We start from the raw sequence: 16,467 nt of genomic DNA on the forward strand, positions 1-16,467 counted from the left end.
AACAAAAACCCAGATAGATTGAGTCCTCCCAAGATAAACAGCTGGCCATTTACAACTTTGGAACTTTGTCTCCCAAGCCAATGTTTGTTCCATTATTCTCTGCTGCTTCTACACTAATATGCAGATGAGAATTTAAACCTATGGATTTCTACAGGTAATCTTAAGTAGGCTTTGTATGGAGAAAAATTATCCCTTATCCTATAAAGGAAGATGAGGAATTCTCCTGGCCACTCTAAGCTTATACTAAGTATAAAACAGAGTGCCCCAATCTATGGAAATAGTCACCAGCCCTTTGGTCAGGGTCTAGGGCAAGGGATTGGGGTTGAAAATACTCAACAAATAGCCTCAAGTAACCTTGAGGCCCAAGTAGGTATGTCTATTTGCCTCAATTTGCTTTACAAAAGAAATTATCATTTTCTATTATCCCAGGCCATGAAAATGGTAAGACTATCTTAACAGGTATAACTAGTTTATTTAGCATTCCGGAAAGCCCCAGTAGAGTCTGAGCATGAAACAGTTTTATCCCCTCTCCCCCAGCCACTGCTTATTTCTGCTCTGCCAAATCACCCCTTGATGCCAGTTCAATTTGAGCAGATCCATTAACTTTCCAGGCACTTTTAGCTACAAAAGAACTGTTCTCATTTTGGAATTGACTTCTGTTTTCTTTTTTAAAAGTAAAGTTCAGCATAAATTATAACTTGAATCTCACATTCAATTTAAAGCTTCCAAACCTGACTTTTGCTCAGTTCAAGCCTTGGGTCAAGATCAGCAGTGGTAAAGAAGGTATGGTCTGTTTCTTCCTCTTCCTTCATCTCTTCTTTCTCCCTTTTCCTACTCTTACTGAGTATGAGGAAAGGGGAGTAGGAGAAAGGCAACAGGTACTCTACTTAACTGCATCCATTGTTAGATTCCCTATGAGCTGACTCTCAATGTCCCCAATGGGCAGAGATATTTCAGAGCTGGCTCGCTCCTGGAATGCAAGAGTCAGTATTTTGGGGGCCTTTTCCTACTTCCCTCACAGGGTGATACACATGCTGCTGACCTCTCTAACACTTCCCTCCACTCCTATCCCAGGTAACACACCTATAGTATTTTATCCTGATCCCACAGACTGGCAGGTAATCATAAGAAGATCTAATCCAGTACTTTTTGCAATAAACTCATCCTTAGAGTCAAACTTGATATGTGGGCTGCCTCATTCCTGCCCTTTTCTTCTTGCCATTAGGGCTGCTCCAGACAACATGTGGACTTCAGGACTCCCCAGGCAGGAGGCAGACATGTTTCTATTTGCACATACCCTCCATCTCCCAGGACACATACTGAAGAAGCTGCAGAGGCTTTTCTCACTGTACCCCACTTTGTTTCAAAGGTGATCCAGAGTAGAACCATGGATTCCCCACGTGCACCCAGCTAGGAGGGGAGGGGAGTGCTAGTCTTCCCTTTTGCAGGTGCCCTCCAATCTCTATACACAGTGCCCTCATTTGACTTGAGAGACATGCTCCTTAAAAGAGGAGAGAGTTAATGCCTCCCCTAAGTCTACAAACACAACTCACATCCTGCCCACTCTCCAGGCTGCTTCACACATAGGTGAAGGAAGAGCTGTGGTTTCTGTCATTTTTCTGCACTGTCCTTTCAGATTCAGGGGACAATGTCCATTGCTCTCTTTGGAATATAGTGTTATTTATTGCCTGTTGTCCTAAATGAAGAATTTTTATATAAAATTCTGACATGCATATAATGTCTCTTAGCAGAAAGTTTATATGTACAACTATATTAAAGGGAACATATCCTTTAAAAAGTTACCATTTTAGTAAAACAAAAATAAATATATAAAAATGAGAAGAATCAGATAAACAGACGATGTTCTCCATTAAATGCATTCTAGGTACTTTAAAGAAACTATCCAGGAAAAGGTTCACCAGGGGTTCATGAACCTGACCAGAAAACAGAACCTGCTTGGTCAGACCTTCACCTTGACAGCTTCCCTTCACCTTTCTTGTTCCAATTTCCAGACACTCGTAGGCACAACCTCAGCTTCCAGTATTTGATTCAAGGGCTGCAGGTTTAACATTCCATTTTGAATACATTTCTGCAGCTCACACTTGCAACTTTCCATAGTTATCTAGCCTTTGCTCCCAGGCACCACCCCCTGCTCCAGCCCCAGACCCGTGGGACTAGCCAGCTAGATGCCCCCTCTCTACCTTCTCACCACAGACCCCTCCTGGATCTCTACAAGAAAATCACTTTTGATCTTCACTATATATCAGCTCCCAAATTAAAGTTTAGGAAAAAGAGAGACAGTCAGACAGATCAGAGTTACTAAAAGCCAGCAAAGCAGCTTTTGCCTGAAATACTTTGGGTCAAAATAGAAGAAAATGATTGACTGAAATGAACCACAAAATTTTAGGTCTCCAAACAGTCACCATATTCACGTGACTATAGAACACAGTTTAGCACTTGCCACTAAGCTTGTGAATCAATTTTAAAAGCTGGTTGTTTGATTGAATTTGACTGGTTACTTTGCTATTATTATCCTCAAAGTGCTCTGGGCTCTAATACATGGGGAAAAAGAGTCAAGTAGCCTATTTTATGATCTTATTTGGTGCCCAAGACTGGAACAGGCACTTTGCATGTCTTCTCAAAAAGACTTCATTTCTTTTTCTGTCCCTTTTCAGCTTAAAGCCTTTTTTTCACCTTGCAAGTATTTTAGGTGTTTCATAAATGCTCAGGCCTCATCACAAACACAGTGCCAACTTTAATTCTGGGGCTGTTGAACCCAGTACCAGGAGCAAGTCAAGAGGGTGTCTTTGAGTCATGTTTTATTTATGCAAAGAAATAAAAATACACTCATGCGAGTGAAGGGTGAGATGCAGTGTGAGGCAGTGCATTTTTACAAGGCAAGTGGAAACCTTGATTTACTCCCCATTCACTAAAACTTTACGGCTTCCTCATCAAATGAGACAGGTTTCTTTCTGTCTCTTAGACGGTAAATATGGTTAATGTGCTGAGCCATGGTGCACCTGCTGTCAGGTTGTTTATTAGGAACAGGAGTTATTTAGTGACTCTCTCTTTGTTGCAGAGATGAGTCCCTGAGAGATCACTGAGGGTCCTGGAAATGATATTCAGCCAGATGTACCAGTGCCTGGGAATCCTACTGGATAATGATGAATATAAGAAAAGGTACAGAAGACATTCTTCATTTCTGGAATCCTCCTCCATTCTGGGAGTAGAATATCCTCAATCTTTTAGTACAAAAAAACTAATTATTTATTTCAGCTTATTAACATCTTCTAAGTCCACAAAGTGGAGCACAAGAGCAGTAGTAAAGAAGAAGGAAGTGGCTTTGGCCATTACCAGCAATGTGGCCTTGGGGAACTGGTTGTATAATCAGAAATGTCCATATCATCTAATATATGGCACAAATGAACCTTTCCACAGAAACGAAACTTATGGACTTGAAGAACAGACTTGTGGTTGCCAAAGAGGAGGGGGAGGAAATGGGATGGAATGGAAGTCTGGGGTTAATAAATGTAAACTATTGCATCTGGAGTAGATAAGCAATATGATCCTGCTGTATAGCACAGGGAACTATATCTAGTCACTTGCAATGGAACATGATGGAGAATAATGTGAGAAAAAGAATGCATAGTTATAAGTGACTGGGTCACTGCTGTATAATAGAAAATTGACTGAACACTGTAAAGCAACTATAATGAAAAAAATAAAAATCATGTAAAAAAAAAAAAAAGAAATGCCAGATCAACTTAAGCTGAGGTTTACAAATAGTAGGCCCAAGGGACACACAAAGCTCTCAGAGTTCAGGGGGTCCCTTGATTTAAACATCACTGTCCAGTAGAAGGTGTGTCACATAGCAATGTAAAATTTCTCTCTTTTTAAAAATTTCTATTAGAGCATAGTTGGTTTACAATGTTGTGCCAATTTCTGCTGTACAGCAAAGTAACACAGTCATACATATATATATGCATTCTCTTTCTATATATCTTCCCTCTTTGCCTATCCTAGGAGATTGGATATAGTTCCCTGTACTGCACAGTAGGACCTCATTGCTTATCCATTCTAAATATAACACTTTGCATCTACTAACCCCAAACTCCCAGTCCATCCCACTCTCTCCCCTCCCCATTGGCAAGCACAAGTCTGTTCTCCATGTCTGTGAGTCTGTTTCTGTTCTGTAGATAGGTTCATTTGTGTCATATCTTATATTCCAGATAGAACTGATATCATATAGTATTTGTCTTTCTCTTTCTGACTTATTTCACTTAGTATGTGAATCTCTGGTTGCATCCATGTTGCTACAAATGGCATTAGTCCATTCTTTTTTATGGCTGAGTATTGTTCATTGTATATATGTGCCACATTTTAATCCATTCATCTGTCAATGGACATCTATGTTGCTTCCTTGTCTCAGCTATGGTGAACAGTGCTGCTGTCAACATGTCAGTGTGCGTATCTTTTTTAATTACAGTTTTGTCCTGATATATGCCATGAGTGGGACTGTTGGAACATATGATAGTGCTATATTTAGTTTTCTGAGGAACCACATACTGTTTTCCATAATGGTTTACCAAAAGTTTAAATATAGAGAGGCTGCATTAAAAAAAAAAGTTTAAAAAATTGAAATTAACTTTAATAATTTTTTTTTTTTGCTTTGTAGGACCATACCTGCAGCATATGGAAGCTCCCAGGCTAGGGGTCAAATTGGAGCTACCGCTGCCAGCCTATGCCACAGCTGCAGCAACGCAGCATCCAAACCACATCTGTGACCTATGCCACAGCTTGCAGCAATGCTGAATCCTTAACCCACTAAGCAAGGCCAGGGACCAAACCTGCATCCTCATGGGTACTAGTCAGTTTTGTTAGTACTACACCATGATAGGAAATCCCAAAATATACTTTCCTTAACCCAATGTATTATTATACTGACACGTAGTCAACGTAAAGTTTATTTATGAAATATTTTGCATCTTTTCCATACTACTACGGAGGGCATGATTGTCTCCTCCCAAATTCATATGTTGAAACTCTAATTCCTGGTGGGATGCCATTAGAAGGTGGAGCTTTTGAGAGGTGAAGAGGCTTAAACTGAGCCCCCATGATGATATTAGTTCCTTAAAAGAAGAGGAAAAGATACCAGAGCTTCCTCTACCAGTCATGTGAGGATATAGCAAGAAGGACAGGAAGCAGGTCTTCACCAAACACCAGATCTGCTGGCACCCTGACCTTGAGCTTCCCAGCCTCCAGAACCATGAGAAATAAGTGCTCGTTGTTGAAGCCACTCAGTCTATGGAAATTTGTTAGAGCAGCCTAAACTGACTAAGACACACATGAAGTGCTCAAAATAGGGTGTGCATTATACACCTCCCAGTCATGTCAATTTGGGATAACCACATTTTAAGTGCTCAATAACTGCATGTGGCTAGTGGCTGCCATATAGGAGATTGTGGCTCTAGAACAATGCTCTTCACACTTTAATGTCTATAGAAAGCACCTGAGGATCTTGTTAAAATATTAGTTTGGATTCTGTAAATCATGGTAATAGAAGCTCTCAAGTGCTGCCAATTCTTATGGCTCATGAAACTACATTTTGGGCAGCAAGGAGCTAGAGTACACTTCAGTAGTTTGTTGGCATTGGCTCATGAGAGACTCATGACTCATCCACTTTCAGTGATGTTACACAGAGAGCTTAAAATCGGCCACAGGGAAGTTTTTACACAGTAGAAATTGGCAAACAAGACAAATCAAAACACTGTGTTTCTTTTTCTGCAGTTGACCATTCAACAATTCCATTTCAACAACTGTTGAACACTTACCAGCGTATCACTGCTTGTAGTGCAGTGAGGAATCCCCCTGTTTCTAGCTCTTTTCTCAGTAATAGCATTATAGGTAATTTTTCTCCTCTTCCTTTTTCTTTTTCTTCTTCCTCTCTTCTTCCTCTTCCTGATTATTATCAAAAAGGATCTTTTATAGTTAGTATTTATGGTTCATGTAATTTTTTTTTTCTTTTTATGGCCACACCTGTGGCATATGGAAGTTCCCAGGCTAGGGGTCCAATCAGAGCTGCAGCTGCCAGCCTAAGCCAGTCATGGCAATGCCATATCCGAGTCGCATCTGCAACCTACACTACAAATCACAGCAATGCCACATCCTTACCCCACTGAGCGAGGCCAGGGAACAAACCCACATCCTCATGCATACTAGTCAGGTTTGTAACCTGCTGAGCCACAAAGGGAACTCCCTGTTTATGTAATTTTTAAAAAAAATACACTTCCCTGTACATGAGAAGTACACAATGTTGAGAGATATGGGGCTTCCTTCTAGCAAATGCTTGCCATGAATTAAGTTTGTGAGCTAAACAAGTCTTTTAACTGTCACTCACTTTCCCCACCTATGAAATGAGCATAAACACTTTTTCTCCACATGCTTAAAGATACATATTTGAGGAGTTCCCGTCGTGGCGCAGTGGTTAACGAATCCGACTAGGAACCATGAGGTTGTGGGTTCGGTCCCTGCCCTTGCTCAGTGGGTTAACGATCCAGCGTTGCCGTGAGCTGTGGTGTAGGTTGCAGACGCGGCTCGGATCCCGAGTTGCTGTGACTCTGGCATAGGCTGGAGGCTACAGCTCCGATTGGACCCCTAGCCTGGGAACCTCCATATGCCACTGGAGCGGCCCAAGAAACAGCAAAAAGACAAAAAAAAAAAAAAAAAAAGATACATATTTGAGAAATGAAGTGAGATGATATCTTTGATTTTCACTGTAACTTGACACAAATTCAAGGACAATAATGAAAAAGAATCAGTCACCAAGAGCCCCATTGCTCTGGCATGGTTGGGTTGTTTTCCAGGTCAGAGATGTTGTCAAGGGCAGAGTTTTCAATTCTGAAGGGAACAGCTCTCTTGCCGTCAATTTGCTAAACTCATAGTCTTGTCCAAGACCTAGCTGTCCTGGCTGGTTAAGAAATCCTCATCAGTCAAGGCAATCATGAAAAAAGAGGAAAAAAGTTAGTGCATGCACTCTTCCTAATTTCAAAACTTAGTAAACAAAAGTGTGGTGCTAGCATAAGGATGGACATAGAGAAGAGTGAAATAGTATTAAGAGTCTAGAATTAAACCCATATGTCTATGTCCAAATGATTTTGACATAGAAGCCAACAACATTTAATGGGGAAAGAACAATTTTTCCAAGTGATATAGGGACAATCCAGTAGCCACATTGAAAAGAATCAATTTGTACCCCTACCTTACACTATACACAAAAATTAACTAAAAAAGAATCAATGATCTAAATGTAAGAGCTAAAACTATAAAACTCTTAGAAGAAAACTTCAGTGTAATATTTTTGACCCTAGCTTAGGCAACAGTTTCTTAAATATGACACCAAAAGCACAAGCAAAAAAAGAAAAAGAGATAAATTCAATCTCATCAAAATTTACAACTTTTGTGCGACAAATGGCATTATCAAGAAAGTGAAAAGATAGCCTAAACTATGGGTGAAAATAATCTCAAATTATAAATTTGATAAAGGAATCATATCCATAATACATAAAGTATTCCTAAAATAACAAAAAAAAAGTTAATTAAAAATGGGAAAAGGATTTCAATAGAGATTTTGCCATATATATGCAGATAGCCAACAGGCACATGATAAGCTACTCTACATCACTAATCATGCAGAAAATGCAACTCAAAACCACAGTCAAGTACAGAAATACTAAACCCATTCTAAAAGAAATACTGAAAGGGCTTCTCTAAATTAAAAAGAGAGAGAGAGGAAAAAAGAGAAAAATAAGAATTAGGATGGAGGAAACCACATTTAGAAAGCAATCACATAAGCTGGCATACAGATCTAAACATGAAGATGTTATAAAAAAAAGAAAAGACATCAAATACCTGGGAATACACCTGACCAAGGAGGTAAAGGATTTATATGCTGAGAGCTATAAAACATTAATCAAGGAAATTAAAGAAGACATAAAGAAATGGAAAAATATTCCATGCTCCTGGGTTGGAAAAATTAATATTGTGAAAATGGCCATACTGCCCAAAGCAATCTACAGATTCAATGCAATCCCTATCAAATTACCCAGGACATTTTTCACAGAACTACAACAAACAATCCAAAAATTTATATGGAACCACAAAAGATCCAGAATTGCCAAAGCAATTCTGAGGAACAAAAATCAAGCAGGAGGCATATCTCTCCCTGACTTCAGGCAATATTACAAAGCTACAGTCATCAAGACAGTGTGGTATTGGTACCAAAACAGACATATAGACCAATGGAACAGAATAGAGAACCCAGAAATAAACCCAGACAACTTTGGTCAATTAATCTTTGACAAAGGAGGCAAGAACATAAAATGAAAAAAAGACAGTCTTTTCAGGAAGAATTTCTGGGAAACCTGGACAGCTGCATGCAAATCAATGAAACTAGAACACACCCTCACACCATGCACAAAAATAAACTCAAAATGGCTGAAAGACTTAAACATAAGACAAGACACCATCAAACTCCTGGAAGAGAACATAGGCAAAACCTTCTCTGATATTAACCTTACAAATGTGTTCTCAGGTCAGTCTCCCAAAGCAACAGAAATAAAAGCAAAAATAAACAATGGGACCTAAGCAAACTGACAAGCTTTTGCATAGCAAAGGAAACCAAAAAGAAAACAAAAAGACAACTTAGACAGTGGGAGAAAATAGTTTCAAATGATGCAACTGACAAGGGCTTAAATCTCTAGAATATACAAGCAACTTATACAACTCAACAGTAAAAAAGCCAACCAACCAATGGAAAAATGGGCAAAAGACCTGAATAGACATTTCTCCAAGGAAGATATACAGGTGGCCAACAAGCACATGAAAAAATGCACAACATCCCTGATTATTAGAGAAATGCAAGTCAAAACTACCATGAGATATTACCTCACACCAGTCAGAATGGCCATCATTAGTAAATCCACAAATAACAAGCGCTGGAGGGGTTGTGGAGAAAAGGGAACCCTCATGCACTGTTGGTGGGAATGTAAGCTGGTACAACCACTATGGAGATCAGTGTGGAGATATCTTAGAAATCTATACATAGAACTACCATATGACCCAGAAGTCCCACTCTTGGTCATATATCTGAATAAAACTTTCCTTGAAAAAGACACACCCACCCATATATGTTCATTATAACACTATTCACAATATCCAAGACATGGAAACAACCTAAATGTCCATTGACAGATGACTGGATTAGGAAGAAATATATATATATACAATGGAATACTACTCGGACATAAAAAAGAATGGACTAATGCCATTTGTAGCAACATGGATGGAACTAGAGACTCATACTGAGTGAAGTCAGTCAGAAAGAGAAAGACATACCATATGATATCACTTATATCTGGTTATCTAATATATACCATAAATGAATATTTCTGCAGAAAATAAAATCAAGGACTTGCAGAATAGATTTGTGGTTGCCAAGGGGGAGGGGAAAGAGAAGGGAGTGGGGTGTTTGGGAAGCTTGGGGTTAATAGATACAAACTATTACCTTTGGAATGGATTAGCAATGAGATCCTGCTGTGTAGCACTGGGAATTATGTCTTGTCACTTATGATGGAGCATGATAATGTGTGAAAATAGAATGTGTACATGTATGTGTAACTGGGTCACCATGCTGTACAGTAGAAAAAAAATTGTATTGGGGAAATAACTATTAAAAAATAATAATAAAAAAACCCATAGTCACACCCATTAGAATGGCTAGTATTAAAAACAAAATAAAATAACAAGTGTTAGTAAGAAAATATATGCAGACTATAATCAGTAAATAACTATAATCAGTAAATAATTGTACTGTTCAGAATAGGGAATTTTTTGTTATGTAAATTTTCTCTCAATAAAAAAAGGAAAAGAAAGAAAATGTGATCACAATTATTTTTCTTTTTTTTTTGTTTTCTTTTTACAGCCACACCTGTGACATATGGAAGTTCCCAGGCCAGGGGGTCAAATCAGAGCTGCAGTCCCACACCACAGCCATACCAGAAATGAGATGCATCTTCAGCCTATACCACAACTCACAGCAACACTGGAATTCTAACCCCCTGAGAGACACCAGGGTTTAAACCCGTATCCTCATGGACACTATGTCAAATTCTTAATCCACCGAACCACAATGGGAACTGCACAATTTTTCTGATCACATTTAATCCATTCAACAAATAGCATCAAAACGGGGTGGGGGGCCTGGATTTTTGTGCTGGGTGCTAAGTATAAAGTGCTAGGTACAACTAATACAGCCTTTGCCCTCAGGGATCTTACTATCTTTTCTGTCCGTCCACCTATCTAAGCCCCGCCAGTCTACTATTATGAAGAAATTAACCCCACACTGCCATGCAGATTTATACTGGCTCAAGATAGAGCAGAGATTGTTGAGCCTTAAATATTTCAAGTTATTTTGTGTCTGTCTGTATGTATACATACACATTGTATTAGTTTTCTAGGACTGCCATAGCAAAGTAATACAAACTGAGTGGTAATCAGAAATTTGTCTCACAGTTCTAAAGGCTAGATGTTCAAGGTCAAGGTGTCAGTAGGACCATGCTTCATCTCAAGGTGCTAATAAAGGACCTGTTTCAGGCTTTTCTCCTAGCTTTTGTGGGTTCCTAGGCTATGGCAGCATATATATACTTTACATATATATACTTTTTCCTTCTTTTTCAGGTTAACATTTATTGCACACTCATTGTAGGCAACTGGTAAGTTCTCAAAACACATAGCCTAGCAACACACAGCTTCCCTTGCAAGGGCTTCAGAGATATACCTACTGTATTTTATGGAAACATGTAGGAGAGAACAGTAATTTGGGTGAGAAAAAGAGGACACTGGAAGGCTGGGGATAGGTATTTCAGTGTAAACAAAGGTTCTGAGGTGTGAAAATATGGTCTGCCTGAAAATCTCTTATTTCGCCTAGCCCTTAGTCACACCTTCAGCCATATTTTTACACTTTTCTACTTTGCCTTTTTACGCTTACAGCTCTTTCAACTCCTTTGCCTCTAATTCACCCATCTTTCTACTCACTACAACTTAACACTTCTGGGAAGTATTTTAGAAAATACTTTAAAAGCTTTGAAATGTCAACTGGTCCAATAGTTTTACCCATAGGAATTTATATGAGGGAAGCAGGAATTCTTTCAAAACCTTAAGTTACTTAAGTCTCATTTACATTAGCATAAAAATTTTAAATTAAATGCTTAACGACAGGGAACTACTGGAGATAAATTAAAACACATTAATTAGAAGAAATTATCAAACACTTAAAATTTGTTTTGCAAGGACTATTTAATAATAAGGTAGATAACATATGCTTATATAACATGTATTTTTATATCACTAAAGCAAAATGTCCTATTTATTGAGTAAGTATGGCCTGCTGTATGTGTGTACACTGCAGTGCAATTTAAAAAATACTATAATTATCATTTCAGAACTTCAAAATTTGAATAGGCGCCAATGTTCTCTCCTTTTTATATATGGTAAAAGGAAAGAAAATCCTTTGAAAATCATTTGACGCATGGACAAAAATTCCATAGCTATATTCCTAGGATCACTCTGTACAGTCTTCATGATTCAGATGATACAAAGGGAGCTTCAATTCAGCCTTGCGGAGAAGACGTCCTTGCTCTGATCTCCTCAATCAGGAGAATGCTGGTGGCGATCTCAGTGCAGAAGTGAAGAAGCTGTTTCTTTACACAGCAGTTATCCCAGATGCCTATTTCTGCTGCTACCACTGGCTCATCTCCTGTGTTAAAGTCCATGCCCACTAGTTGACATGATTCTGAATGTTCTCCTTGAACTTTAACTAGTGTTTCCTGAAGATCAACACCAGAGTTCTGGGCAAGAACATTAGGAATAATGAGTAACACATAAGCAAGAACTTGAACTGCAGGTTGGGCCCTGCCCTTTACACTGAGCTTGTATTTAATCAGGGCTCTGGCCATTGCCGCTTCCACTGTACCAGCACGTGGAACTACAGAGCCATCATCAGTGACATTTTTAACAGCCCTCAAGACATATCTTATTGCATCTTTGATTTGTGTGAGGATGTGCTTATTTGGTCCTTTGATCAATAATGTGACAGAGACAGGACTGTTACATTTCTCAGTAAAGGTGAACTTCTCTTTTCCCCATGTTCCAAACATTCAGGCTTTAGGTCATCAAGAGAACTTAGGGCTACCCTACCACAAACAAGAGTCAGCCTTTCCACAGTTCTCCTTTTAGCTCTGCATGGAGCTACTACATCTTCTTTTGTGAGAGCATCTAAGGAAAGGGGGTCAATTCCCTTCTGATTAATAAAAACAAATCCTTTATCTGAATTACCACAGACTTTTGTTTTCAGTTCTAGTATTTTGTGAACTCTATCTTCCATGAATTTTCTTTCTTTAATGTGCATTTCACATTTTTCAAATATTTTTTACCATTTATTTATTGCCTTTGGGGGGGCACACCCATAGCATATGGAAGTTCCCAGGCTAGGGGTCAAATCAGAGCTGCAGCTGCTGGTCTATGCTATAGCCACAGCAATGCAGGATCTGAGTTGCATCTATGACCTACACCACAGCTCACATGCAGGATCCTTGACCCACTGAGCAAGGCCAGGGATCAAACGCACATTCTCATGGATGCTAGTTGGGTTCATTTCCACTGCGCCAAATACAACAGGAACTCCCTATGTATTTATTTTTATTAAAGTGTAGTTGATTTACAGTGGTTTGCTAATTTCTGCTGTACAGCCTAAGGACCCAATTTTCTTTTTTTTTTTTTTTTTTTTTTTTGGTCTTTTTTTTTGCTATTTCGTGGGCCGCTCTCGCGGCATATGGAGGTTCCCAGGCTAGGGGTCAAATCGGAGCTATAGCTGCCAGCCTACGCCAGAGCCACAGCAACGTGGGATCCGAGCCGCGTCTGCGACCTACACCACAGCTCACGGCAACGCTGGATCCTTAACCCACTGAGCAAGGCCAGGGATCGAACCCGCAACCTCATGGTTCCTAGTCGGATTCATTAACCACTGCGCCACGACGGGAACTCCAGGACCCAATTTTCAATGAATTTTCTCTCTGCTTTCCCCAGTTTCTCTCTCTCTTCTGAACTCCTATAAAAAAAAAAAAAAAAGAGAGAGAGAGAGAGAGAAGCCAGAGTTCACTTTTGCTTTTTCATATGCTAATGACATGTGTATGTGAGGGTGTATGCATCTTCCACTCCCTTTTTCACATCAGGATGCCATGCCCCATGATCCAAAACAAGACCTATGATTAAACATGTATTGGTATCAGATTTATGTTTTATCTCCCTGATCTCAACCATGAAGAGGTCAATACGTTCTTGTTTTTTAATGGCCAAAAAGGTATCTGTTACAGCCTCTAGGACATCAGCAAGTTCATCATGAACTTTACTGTGGAGAGATGTTCCAGCCACATCTGTAAGTGTTTCCCTGTTCACCTCTTTGCTTACTTTGACTTGTTCCAAAAACCGAAGTGTCTTTTCCTTGGCAGTTTCACATCCTTCTGTTATTATTCTTGGATGAAGACCTTCGGAAATTCAGGGATCTGCCTATTTCAGGAGCTCTCCAATGATTAGGACATTAGAAGTAGTACCATCAACAGTTATATCATCCCGAGCTGTTGCTATTTTGGCTATTGAGGAGGCTTGTCGGTGTTGAATTTGCCTTTCAGGAAGCAGCACACTCCCATCTTTAGTAAGCTTGAGGTCTCTTATACGAGAAACAAGCATCTTCATGGTACTCTTAGGCTCCAAGTTGGTCCTTGGCACATCTTGCAACCCCAGGGCCATGCTGATGTTGACTTCCAGCACTGCCTGGACTCTAGCTACCTCAGACTTGGGTCAGGGTCTTCACAGCCACCATGAAGCTGACCCAGCAGAGAAAGGTAGGGGGAACTTGTCATGTGGAAATCCCAGAGCGGATTCAGCTTTTCCTTCTTTACAGGTCCAAGTATCCCTATTTTATAAGGATACCAGTCATAATTAATTAGGGGTCTACTCTACTTTACTATCAGCTTGTCCTAACAGTATCTGCAACAACCTTTTGTGCAAATAAGGTCACATTCTAAGGTACTTGGAATTAGGACTTTACCATGTGAGTTTGCAGGGACACAATTCAACCCATAAGAAACACATACTGTGCATGTGTATGCATGTGTATACACACAGTTGACTTCAATAGCATCTCTAAGGAATGAAAAGGGCAATTTAGTTTGGACCCTATGCTCCAGACAAGCCCACTGAGGCTCAGAGAAGTTAAGGGATTAGAAGAACCTAGGTCTCTAGACTCAGGTGAGCACCTTTCTATTCCTTGGAACAGCATGTCTCTTCTGATGCCACCACTTCTGCTATTGCACCCAGCTAATGGGTTCTGACTTTGGCCAACACAAGTGTCAAGCTGCTGAACAGTCCCTAAAGCATTTCTCAGACTGTGCTGACAGCATCCTGGCAGCAGAGTGGGCACTGGGATAAAAGTCTCTTCCAACACACAGCATTCCTTGTGGGCTGCCTGATGTGCCTGCCTTCTTACACAGCTAAGAGCCATTGGCAACTGTGGGTGCATAAAACCAGGAAGTCAAATACATAGGAACTGCAGGACAACATGTTCTCTGCCAAAGGGGCTAGGTGTCTATCAATCCAAGCCCATTGAAAGCTTACTAGTCATCACATACTACTATGTGTTCAAAGTTATCACCAACCCACTATCTAATTTACTGAGGCAGCATCTATAAATCTGTTAGGAGAACACCACAAAATCTTCCTCTCCTCTATTCCTAAACCCAAATCCTCGTCTTTAAATCAATGCCTGAACAGAAGAACAAGACTACTGTTGTCTTAAAAGACCTGAGGTAGGAGGGTGTTAATTAGCTTGGCAAAATCTCAAATTAACACACTCACATAAATGTCGCCTCTCAGAGATGGATCATAGCCACGTGGACAACCAGACAAATCATCTGAGTAGAAACAGAAAAGGGGGTTTTCTGAGAAAGAGTCCTTAGAGGCTTCAGTAAAGACGCCCTGGAAAGGGAGTCAGGAGGCAGATGCCTGCCGCTACCTCAGCACTAGCTATGGAGCCTCTGCTGAGTGGCTTCCCTTTCCTGAGCCTTGCCTCTCCCAGCTGTAAATGCAAGTGTTACATTGAGAGATCGCCAATGTCCTTCCAATTCTAACATTTTATCTGGGACAAAAACCAGGTAAATAAACTATCCATGTGCTCTTTAAATGAACAACAGATTCCAAAGAGGTGTGTAGCTTTCATGCCGCTAAAAAGCCTGTAAACACCTCTTCCCACAGAGTTCCCCCAGGCATCACGGAGATAGAAAATTCTGAGGCACTAAGCAGCACTGACCCTGCTCCTTCTGAGGACACATAAGTCAGTAGTCCCCAAGCACCCAGGGTGGCTCAAATGGCATTTGGACATGGATTCAATGCAGGTTATAGGAGCACGGGGTCTTCCCAAAGAGGACAGGAAACTAGCATAATGGAGTTCCCATCGCAGCTCAGCAGAAATGAATCTGACTAGGATTCATGAGGATGCAGGTTTGATCCTTGGCCTTGCTCAGTGGGTTAAGGATCCAGCGTTACCATGAGCTGTGGTGTAGGTTGAAGATGCAGCTTGGATCTGGCATTCCTGTGGATGTGGTGTAGGCTGGCAACTACAGCTCTGATTTGACCCCTAGCCTGGGAACATCCATATGCCATGGGTGCAGCCCTAAAAAAAGCAAAAAAAAAAAAAAAAAAGGAAAAGAAAGAAAAAGAAAGATAAAAGAAAGTGGCATGAAGAGAGTATCAGAGCAGACAAAGTGAGTCAAAGATCAACGCTCACAGCTAAAAAGCCACACCAGATCCTCACCTTCAGTGACTATTCAAAGAACTGAAACCCCAGGAAGACAGAGATCATAATTAATGATAGATATATACCTGGGAAGTTGCAGACTGGCAACCACTGGACCAAATTTGGGTAAGAGACCTGTTCTATTTAGCCTGCACAATGTTTTCCAGAAAACTACTTTCCAACATTTAAAAAAATGGGAGTCTTTTTTAAAGACTTTTAGCTTCTCTTGAAAAAAAAATTAGGATGTTTGGTAACACTGGGCTTTATTTCCATTTGGCTGCAATCTCCTGGGGCTGAAAAATACCTGCCCATGTCAGATGGGGTGTGGCTTCCCAATGTGTCATAGGCCAGTTATCAGCTTTGCTAATTTATGGTAGCTTTCTAGGCTCATCCAGAAATAAAATGAATGAAGCCCAGGACATCCAATGCTGTTTGTCTCTGAAAACTTTTCAGTTTTCTAAATGATTACCAAGGACCAAATGGCAGCATCATCTAAATCATAAATTTGATAGCAAAAAAAAAAAAAAAAAAAAAAAAAAAAAGATACTGGAAATGAATCCAAT

The 16,467-nt window shown here is 40.0% G+C and overlaps 1 protein-coding gene and 1 pseudogene across 1 annotated transcript in view; both read right to left on the reverse strand.

The window, feature by feature from the left end:
• The window catches only part of THSD7B (thrombospondin type 1 domain containing 7B), a 1,521,641-nt gene that overhangs the window by 1,151,215 nt on the left and 353,959 nt on the right, over window positions 1-16,467 (reverse strand).
• LOC100524402 lies at window positions 9,700-15,665 on the reverse strand (annotated as a pseudogene).

Source organism: Sus scrofa, chromosome 15 (assembly GCF_000003025.6).
Source record: "Sus scrofa isolate TJ Tabasco breed Duroc chromosome 15, Sscrofa11.1, whole genome shotgun sequence".
Lineage (NCBI taxonomy): Eukaryota > Metazoa > Chordata > Mammalia > Artiodactyla > Suidae > Sus > Sus scrofa.